Source organism: Octodon degus, unplaced genomic scaffold (assembly GCF_000260255.1).
Source record: "Octodon degus isolate 3935 unplaced genomic scaffold, OctDeg1.0 scaffold00124, whole genome shotgun sequence".
NCBI lineage: Eukaryota > Metazoa > Chordata > Mammalia > Rodentia > Octodontidae > Octodon > Octodon degus.
In genome coordinates, this window is record NW_004524700.1 from 4,021,008 (window position 1) to 4,030,890 (window position 9,883).

Sequence of the window (9,883 nt, forward strand, 5' to 3'; positions counted from 1 at the left end):
AAATAAATAAATAAATAAAAAAACCAAGAAGAGAAATAAATTGAGAAGCATGGATTCTTTAGCATTGAAGAAGCCCTGTTTTCTTCCATTTTGGGGGAAGAAAACCTGAAAGCATTACTGGCTATATAGAACTCTTGTTTAACATATTCTTTGTTACTTTACTTGCTATAATAAAATTGAGGAAAATAGTGACAACAGGATGGGCAGACCTTTTATAGTAAGCTTGTGAGCTTCAGCTGAACCAGATGGAGTAGGCGGTGTGCAAGAATGAAATTCTGAGGGTCCTAAGACCAGTCAGTAATGTCTGATTAGCTTTAGAAATGCTTTCTTCAGTGACCTTCACAACCTGACTTGACCTTTTATTTTTTTTTTTATTACTTTTATTGAGAAAAAAATTGCAATGACAGCTTCAAAACAGGTTGGTAGGAGAGTTACAACAATTAATACATTGCATATTGCTGTCTTTGTAGTAGTCATTCATAGCACAAGATGCAGACATGATATCCTGCCCAGACACTATTAGTACAGATCTTTCTTCTTATTGAGTTAGGAGAAATTAGCTATATCTGTCCTATTTTGTATATACAGATACAAAATGATCCCTCATTTATATCACCTTTTTTAGTTCAGTTTTGTCAGAGATGGGTATTCCATTGCCACCCAAATATTGTAGGTGCATGAATTCAGCAAAATATTCCAATATAGTCCAGTAATTCACAATAGTAGTGGGTTACCCACAGGACTGGCAGTGTCCAAATCTGATGACCTGAGCCTTCCACAGCTCAGCATATTAACATGGCTTCACTTTTCATACCTCTTTTCTATACTTTTCTTTTGGATGGTTAAGATCAAAATAAACCAAGACCTATATAACAAAAAATGGAACTTTTGTATCTGACATGGTCAGTCAAGTCCCCTCAGGACTTATCCTGAAATCCCATACCACACTTTGTAGATCCTTTATCAGTGTCAGCCATGTGGATGAGTCATGGCCATTGCTTGATGAATTTGCTGTCTGAGAAAGACTGAGAGAATGTTTTCACTCCATTTGACTTTCTTTAGGCACACACTACATCATCAATCACATTCCTCTGTGGCCCCATAATCTCCTTGATCAGAAAATTTGGGGCACAACTGAGTTACATGATGTATTTTTTTTTAATATTTATTTATTTATTTGGTACAGGGTCTCACTATGCAGCTCAGACTCATAGTGACCCTCTTGTCTCAGCCTCCCCAGTGCTCTCAGATGTGTACCACCATGACTAGTTTAGGGCCCGCACAGTGCATCTTGGGTTCTGGAGGGCATGTGGTACTGATCAAACCCGGGTACTTGCACTTGCCAGCTAAGGGCTTAGACTGCAGAGCTTTTGCCTCAGCCCCAACCTTTTAAATTTTATTCTGTGTATGTGTGTATGCATGTGCGTGTGTGCACCTGCATGTGTGTGTGTGTGTGTGTGTGTGACTGGAGATTGATTGCAGGGTCTCATGAAGGCTGCCAAGCACTCTACCACTGGGCAACATTCCCAACCCTCAAACTTATTTTCTGAGATAATCTCCCTAAATTAGGGCCAGCCAGATAGCTCAGAAGACTAAAGCACCTGCTTAGGCAGAGCACAGAGGCCAGGGTTTGATCCCCATCATGCCCTGCCAGCCCCGCCCCCAGGGCACACTGAGATGGCAGTTGAGACTGGGCATGATGGTTCATGTCTGTAATCTCAGCACTTGGGAGGCTGAAAACAGGAGAATCATTTTGAGTTGGATCCATGTAGTGAGACCCTGTAGACCCTGTACCAAATACATAAAAAAAAGTCTCCCTAAATTCCTAGATTGTCCCCGAACGTATGATCCTCCTGCTTCAGCTATCAAATAGCTGGGATTTCAGGCATGCTGGCCACTGAGTCTGATGTGAATTTTATTTCTTTATGGAATTAAATAGAATTCCAAAAATATTAATTGCTTCTTTTGAAGGGACAACATATTAAGGATTTGTGATTTGGTAATTTTCTATGGGGATAAGTAATATAGTTTCTGTACTCAACTATTAATATCTTTAAATGTTTACTTAACGGTGTTAATTATATTTTGCAATTTGAATTTTTAATGAATAAGGATCTTCAACATTGGCTGCCCATTAGCATTGCCAGGGCAGTTTGGTGCCTCAGACTATAACTCTAAAGAAATCATAATATCCTAAAAATCCGTAATATCCAAACATTCATAATTTGCTCTGCTCTCTATGTGATTTCAATGGAAGGCTGCCCAGGAGGTCCAATCTGGGTTAGTGGTAGGTTGCAGGTTAAATCTTGGAGCAATGGGGCCAGGGCCTGAGTTATACCGAACCAAAATCTGTCCATGCATGACACAGCAGAACCCACAAGTGAGCTGGGAAGTGAATGCTGTCCATGTACCATGTTCTAAAGGAGGTTAGGTAGATTGACACATCTTATTTAAACTTTGCAGTAGCACTGCCAGGTAAGTCATTGTTTTTCAAATTGTGTAAAATATTTGAATCTCTAGAAACTGAAAATTGGCTTTATTGACATGACAACATAATTCTCAGAGCTGATATTTGGATTCTCCTTTCTTTATATTTTACATGACAGATTTTTTAGATTCATAATAATATAGAATGTGGAAAATGCTATAAAGGGATACAAATAAAGTGTGGTAATCTGAAGAAACAGACATGAGCTCTGGCCTAGTGTGATCAGGGCCCATGTCTTGAAGTATTGTCTTTTCAGCTGGACAGTCAGGAATGTACAGATTTCCAAAGTTATTCAATGTTTATTTGATGAACAATGATCTTATTTGCCTATAAAGTGAAATATAGGGAGCTTTCCTACAGAAAGGTGGTATTCCCTCAGGGATAGGTAACTCGAGAGAGGCCACAGGACTACTAGAAGTTCATCCATCCCGGCAGCACAGTGGCTTCATCTGGTTGCTTCGGGGCCAGCCCCATGCATGTCAGCACAGTAGGGGTAAGAATGGTGTCTTCTAGGCCAACACTGATGGGAGCAGCAAGACCTAACCTGGCTTGGGCTTAGATTTCAAGATCTGCAGCATGTGAAGCTGAGTCAGTTATTTAGCTAATGACAAGCTAGAAGATTTTTTTCTAGCAAAGTAGCGATGAAGGAATCAACTGAAAACTCTGTGCCACTCTTTACTGCCCTTTATCTTGTTATTTACAAAAGATCAAATATTCTCAGTGGAATTTGTCTTAAATCCAGAAGTCTGTCAGCGCTCTCTGGGAAGGCTTTTGGGTGACACTTCTTCTCTTGCCTTGTGACTATGTCAGAGCTTTGGTGTGGTCTGGATAGTTTCATGAACTGTATTCAGAGCCAGTATCTTCTCCATCCTATTTCAACTCTAATATATTCAATTAGGGGACATAATATGCAAAGTTATAAAATGATCTATAAGACTACAATTAATCTGCTATAACAAATTACAATAATTGGGATGACTGATAAGTAATAGGCATTTATTTCTGACATTTCTGGAGGCTGGGAAATCCTCCACCAGAGCATTGGCAGATGGAATCTGTAAAGGCCCCCTTGAGGCTGTCTTCTCACTGTAATCTCATGCAGGGAAAAGAGAATTAGAGCTCTCCCATGTCCTAATAGCACCACAAAGAGGGGTAAGAGTTTGTATTAGCTTTTCTGTTGCTAGGGCCAAATGCTCTATACCCCAATTTAAAAGAAATTTATTTGGCTTATAGTTACAGAGGATTCAGTCCATAGTTAACTGAGAGAGGCACAATAGCTGGCAGAAACATTATGACGGAAGGGTATGGTGCAACGAAGTTACTTCATTCATGGTGACTGGAAATCTCAGGTGACTGGGAACTGAACCAAAAAAGGAAATGGCTCATGACCAGTATGGACCCCAAAGTCAATCCTCCATTAGTATGTTTCATTGATCCTCTGAGTGGCTTTTAATCCAATCAAGTTGACAAGTTTAACCATCACAGATTTAAACTTATGGATATGTTAATTTGAGGGCACATAAATACTGAATGCAGAGCAAGCACCTTTTCTGATACCAATTGCAAATTCAAGGGTCTCTAAAACTACGCTTGATTTTGCTCGAAGTATTACAGAAGTCATCGAAAGTCCTTATGCTCATAGCTGTGGTTTATTACAATGAAAGCCTATAGGACAAAGTCTGCTAAGAGGAGAGACAATTGACACAAGGTCCGCGAGGGTTCCAAATATGGTACCTTCAGTTTTCTGCTCCCATCAGGACTCTAGGTAAAGGGCCCTTTCTGTGGCCACAGGGGGAAGATAAAGACCTATTGGCTCTCTGTTTTCTTAGGTGTATGTGTAAAACAATGACAAGAAATTCAAAACAGAGTGGATCAGGCCCTACTTTTCTGCTGAAAGACTGAAGCAGTGTCAGCGAGTCAGAGAGGACGGAGGACCTCAGAGAGGTACTAGCTTGAACCTGTGACTCAGAAAGTTGTTCACTGGCTCCTGGCATCACAGTCAGGACACATGTAGGCAGCTGTTCTTAAACAGTGAGCTACAGAGTTTGGAAGCCCTGTTAAGGAAGGATCACCACGCACATCCCAGGCTAGTGCGCATAGCATACCTGTGAGACCACACTGATGACGGCACTGCCAGGCTTTGTGCATAGACTGACCATTTACACCACAACGCACAGAGAGCAGCTCCTGGCTGTCCATCTGAACCTACCCATGCTGACTTACTTACACCAACAAAAGAATTTACTGTTTTCTCTAAGATGAAAAGAAAACCTAAGGGCCGTCCAAGTACCTCAGCAGATTAAAGCTCCTGCAAGCAGGTTCAGGGGCCGGAGCTTAGATTCCAGGTCCTGCCTTGCCAGCCCCACCCCCGGGTGCGCTGAGACAGCAATAAAGACAGGGCATGCGTGGTGCGTGCCTGTAATCCCAGCACTTGGGAGGCTGCAAACAGGGGGATCACTATGAGTCCAGTCTATGCAGTGAGACTCTGTCGACCCTGTCGACCCTGTCCTAAATACAAAAAAAAAAAAAAAAAAAAAAAGAAAAAGAAAGAAAGAAGAGAGAAGAAAAAAGAAATAAAGAAAACCTAGATTTCTCACAACATGATATTCAACATGCATAGGGCATGACTCAAAACTACTTGACATAGAAACAACCAGAAAAGTCTGAATTCACAGGGGAGAAGAAAATAAATGGATGTCAATGTTAAGATAACATAGTTTTTAAAAATATCTGACTTAGTATTTGAACTAGGTATTAAGTAGTCTTGAGAGGTAAGGAGAAATGCCCTAAAAATGAAAATATGTAGACAGTTTAGAAATTAAATATATAGAGACTACTCAGTAGATTAAAGCTCTTGCTTAGGGAGACACAGGGTCTGGGGGTTTGATTCCGGGCCTGCTGTGCCAGACCCACCCCTGGGGCACACTGAGATGGTGATTGAGACTGGGCTTTGGTGGCACACACCTGTGATCCCAGGGCTTGGGAGGCTGAAAACAGGAAGGTTACTACGAGTCCAAGTCCAAGTCCTTGTACTAAATACATTTTTTTAAAAAAAGAAGAAATTAAATATATAAATAAGAACTGAATAAAAACTTTAGATAATAAAAATATAATAATTAAATTTGAAAACTACTTGATATTCCAGCAGCACAATTAAGAGAATAGAAAATAATGAATTTAGAGATTGGTAAAATCATCAGATCTGAACAAAGCAAAAGAAACAGTCTTATAGATTCACGGTTAGAAGAGTACTAGCCAATTTTAAGGCTCATCTCATTCTAAGGCTTCAGCACAATGACAGTGTGATATTTGTGAAGGAAAAAACCAATAGAGTCTAATAAAGAATTTAGAAATAGACATACACTCAAGTGTAGAGAATTTAAAAAAATAAAGGTGTCAAGAAAAATTATAGAGAAAGCAGGGTCACTTGGTGTTCGACATCTGCATGCAGAGAAAGCCTTTTGATCCAAACATGTAACTAAAAGCTAACCTAGGGCTGGAAAGATAGCTCAGCAGACTAAGCCCATGCCGTGGCATGCTTAGGAACTGAGGTTTGATCCCGGGCACCAGAAACAGCGCTGGCTCTGCCCCTGGTGCACTAAGCTGGCCACCGAGACCAGGCGTGGTGGTGCATGCCTGTTATCCTAGCCCTGGGGAGGTTGAAAACAGAAGGATCACTGTGAGTGTGAGCTTGTGTAGTGAGGCCCTGTACCATATACATAAATAAATAAGTAAATAAATAAAAATAAAAATTAACCTGAAGTGAGTTACATATACAAATGTGAAGCATAAATGTATTTACACTAGAGAAGGAAAGATATAAATCAAGAAATCTTTATGTTCTGGGCATGGGCAGAGTTCTTAAATGTGACAGCAAAAAAGATCAAGAAAAGAAAGGCTGGCCAAATAGCTCAGCAGATTAAAGTGCCTGCTTAGGCAGACACGGGTCAGAAATTTGAGTTGAAGGTTCAACCCCTGGCCTGCCGTGCTGACTGCACCCCAGGGGCATGCTGAGACAGCGATTGAGACTGGACATGGCGGCGTGCGCCTGTAATCCCAGCTCTTGGGAGCCTGAACACAGATGGATCACTATGAGTTCGATCTACATAATAAGACCCTGTAGACCCTTACTAAAATACATACACAAAAAGGAAGGAAATAGAATTTATCACTATTAACAAGTTATGGTCGATGGACAAGCAGTATCAATGGCAAAAAAGGCAAGCTAAAGACTGAGAGAAAATATTTGTAGGTTATATATCCAACAAATAATTTATCAGGAATGTACAAAAAAAATCACTATACCCAATAGAAAGAAAAAAGTCAATATAAAAATGGATTTCAAACTTGAACAAACACTTTTACAAGGAGGAAATGTACTTATTTCCTCATAATTAAGCATAAGAGGAAATATTCAACATCATTGGTCACTGGGGAAACAAAAGTTACTGTTGTATCTGCTACAATGACTAAGATTTTAAAATCTACCAACAGTAGCAAGTGCTGGTGAGGATGTGAGGTAAGTGGAATGCAAAATGGTAGTTATTCTGGAAAACTGTTAGGCAGTTTCTTAAAAAAAAATAGTTTAAACATATACTTAGCATATGACCCAGCCATCCTACTCTCAAATAATTTCTCAAGTAAGCAGAAAACTTACATTTACTATAGAAAATGGTTAGGATAGATATACAGCTACTTTTTCTTAGTTCAATGAGAAGAAAGATTTGGACTAATAGTGTTTACATAAGACATCATGTCTGCATTTTGTCCTATTAATAGCTGTTACAAAGACAACAATATGCAATATATTAATTATTGTAACCATCCTACTAAACTGTTTTGAAATTGTCTCAATGCTATTTCTTTCTCAATAAAATTAATATATATATAAAGAAAACTAATATTTACTTAAAAATTATGTCATGAATATTTATATAAGCTTTAAGATTAATAACAGCTAGAAAAAAATCCAAATGTCTTTCAGTAAGTGAATGGAAAAAATCCACTGTAGATTTGTTTAATGAAATAATGTATCAGAAATGAAAAGAAAAGAGGCCAGTAAGATAGCTCAGCGGTGTAAAGAGCCTGCTTAGGCAAGTTTAGGCAGCCGTAGGGACTGTGGTATCCCCGGCACCAAATGCTGCACCAACCCTGGCTGGCAAAAAATAAAAACACCATGGTGATAGAGAAGAGGTCAGTGGTTTCTAGGAGAAAAGGTATTCATGCTGGGGTCACGAGGAGGTGATTATAAAAAGAAAATAGATCGATGATGTAGAGTGTGCCTAAAAGGAGTCACATGGAGAGAAAACATTCTCTCAGGCTTTCACAGAGAGCACATTGGCCAAGCAATGGCCGTGACTCATCCACATGGCTGACACTGACAAAGGTTCTACAATCTGACGTACAGGAACTCAGGATAAATCCTGAGGGGATTTCACTGACCTTATCAGACCCAAAAGCTGCAACTCTTGTTGCATAGGTCCTGCTTTACCTTGGTCTTAACCATCCAGCAGAAAAGTATAAAAACAAAATATAAGAAGTAAAGCCATGCTGTTATGTTGAGCTGTAGGAGACTCAGGTCAACAATTTCTGACATTGCCAGTCAAGCGGAAGACCCAATACTATTAAGTGCTACTGAACTCTTTTAAAATATTTTGCTGAGTTTACACACCTATAATATTCAATAACGGACTTAGAAAAAATAGGGTATACAGATGAATGTCCATTTTGTATCTGTGTATTCAAAGTGACTAGGATAGATAAATAGTTACATTCTCTTAAGGAATAGAGGGATTTGTTCTAATGGTATTTGTAAAAAGAATATCATGTCCGCATCTTGTACAGCAATTAACCACTAGGAAGAATGTATGCAATGTGTTAATTTTTTTTTTTGCGGAACTGGGGATTGAACTCAGATCCTGGCGTTTTTTGTCAAGCGCTTATCCTACTGAGCCATCTCCCCTGCCCGCTAATGTGTTAATTATTGAAACTGTCCCTCCAATTTGATTTGAAACTGTCTCATTGCTATTTGTTTCTCAATAAAATTATGAAAAAAAAAAAAAAGAAAACAGAGATTTTTAGTGTGGGGGACATTTCTATACCATGTAGTTTTTACATGGCTTCATTATATGGATGAAGTGTAACATTCATTCCACAGACCTTATAAAAGTTGGAGGATATCGTTTTCATATCTTCCAGAATACAGAAAACATAGACAGACACACAGGAGGAGTAGCCTCCTCAGGGTGATGTTGTCACAACAACACCTGAATCAAGGTCACCGAGCTGCAGCCCTGTCCAGTCCTGCATACCAACCATTTTCCTATCCTCAGTCAGCTCATGATTTTTTCGCATTTAAAAAATTAAAAAACACAGATATTCCACAATACATGAAAAGTGTATGATATTGAACATTTAGTGTCTGTAAATGAAATGTTCTTGGAATACAGTTGAGCCCATTCAGTTGTCTGGGCTGCTTTTGGGCTACTGTGGTAGTGGCTCCAACATACTGCATGGTCTAGAAAACTGGAACCTTTATATGGCTCTTCATGAAAAATTCTATCCAACACTTATATCATTATATTCTTCAAATAACCTGCTTAGTTTTATTTAATATTAGACTATAATTAGATTAAAATAAATCTATGTTTTGGATCCATAAATAATTTTTGACTTTTTTTTTTTTAATACCAGGAATTGAACTCAAAACCTTGCACTTGCAAGGCAGGTGCTTGTAACACTCGGCTATATTCTTGGCCCCTTTGACAATTTTTTTTTTTTAATGGAAACTGCCAAAGTTTTAGTGCTTAATAATGAGCACAACTGACCAAGTTCCAATATGGGAAGATAACATGTTTGAGAAACTGGGGTGAAATCACTCTGTAAATTAACTCTATAGGATATGATAACAATGCACACTTTAGGGGCTAAGGAGATGGCTCAGTAGAATAAGTGCTTGCTTGGCAAGCACAAGGGCCTGAGTTCAATCCGCAGTTCTGAAAAAAAAAAAAAAACAGAAAAGAAAAAGAATGCGCGCTTTACAATATAAAACCTGTCTACACGTAGTGATTGTTTACAAAAAGCCATTTGGTCTTCTCTTGTCTTGGAAAAATGGTGTTTCAGATTTCAGTGCAATTTATCAGCAACCTTCAACTTTTTTGTGTGGCAAGTATCTTGTTTTCACTTTCCAGTTCCTCCACCCTAGCCTGAGTCATGAGGTCTGCAATGTTTTTCTCCACATCGTCAATGTGACTACTCATATCATCTATTCTTCCAATGATCTGGTCAGGCATCATCTGAAATTTATGTTGCATCTGCTGCAAGAGGGTCTGCACTACTGAGGAGAGGTTCTGCATGGTCTTGGGGTTGGTTGGTCTTGGCCATATCCCTGGTTCC

At 39.1% G+C, this 9,883-nt stretch overlaps 1 pseudogene; it reads right to left on the minus strand.

Annotated features, from left to right (window-relative positions):
- Positions 1–9,636: 9,636 nt before the first annotated feature.
- The window catches only part of LOC111812439, an 11,614-nt pseudogene continuing 11,367 nt past the window's right edge, over positions 9,637–9,883 (minus strand).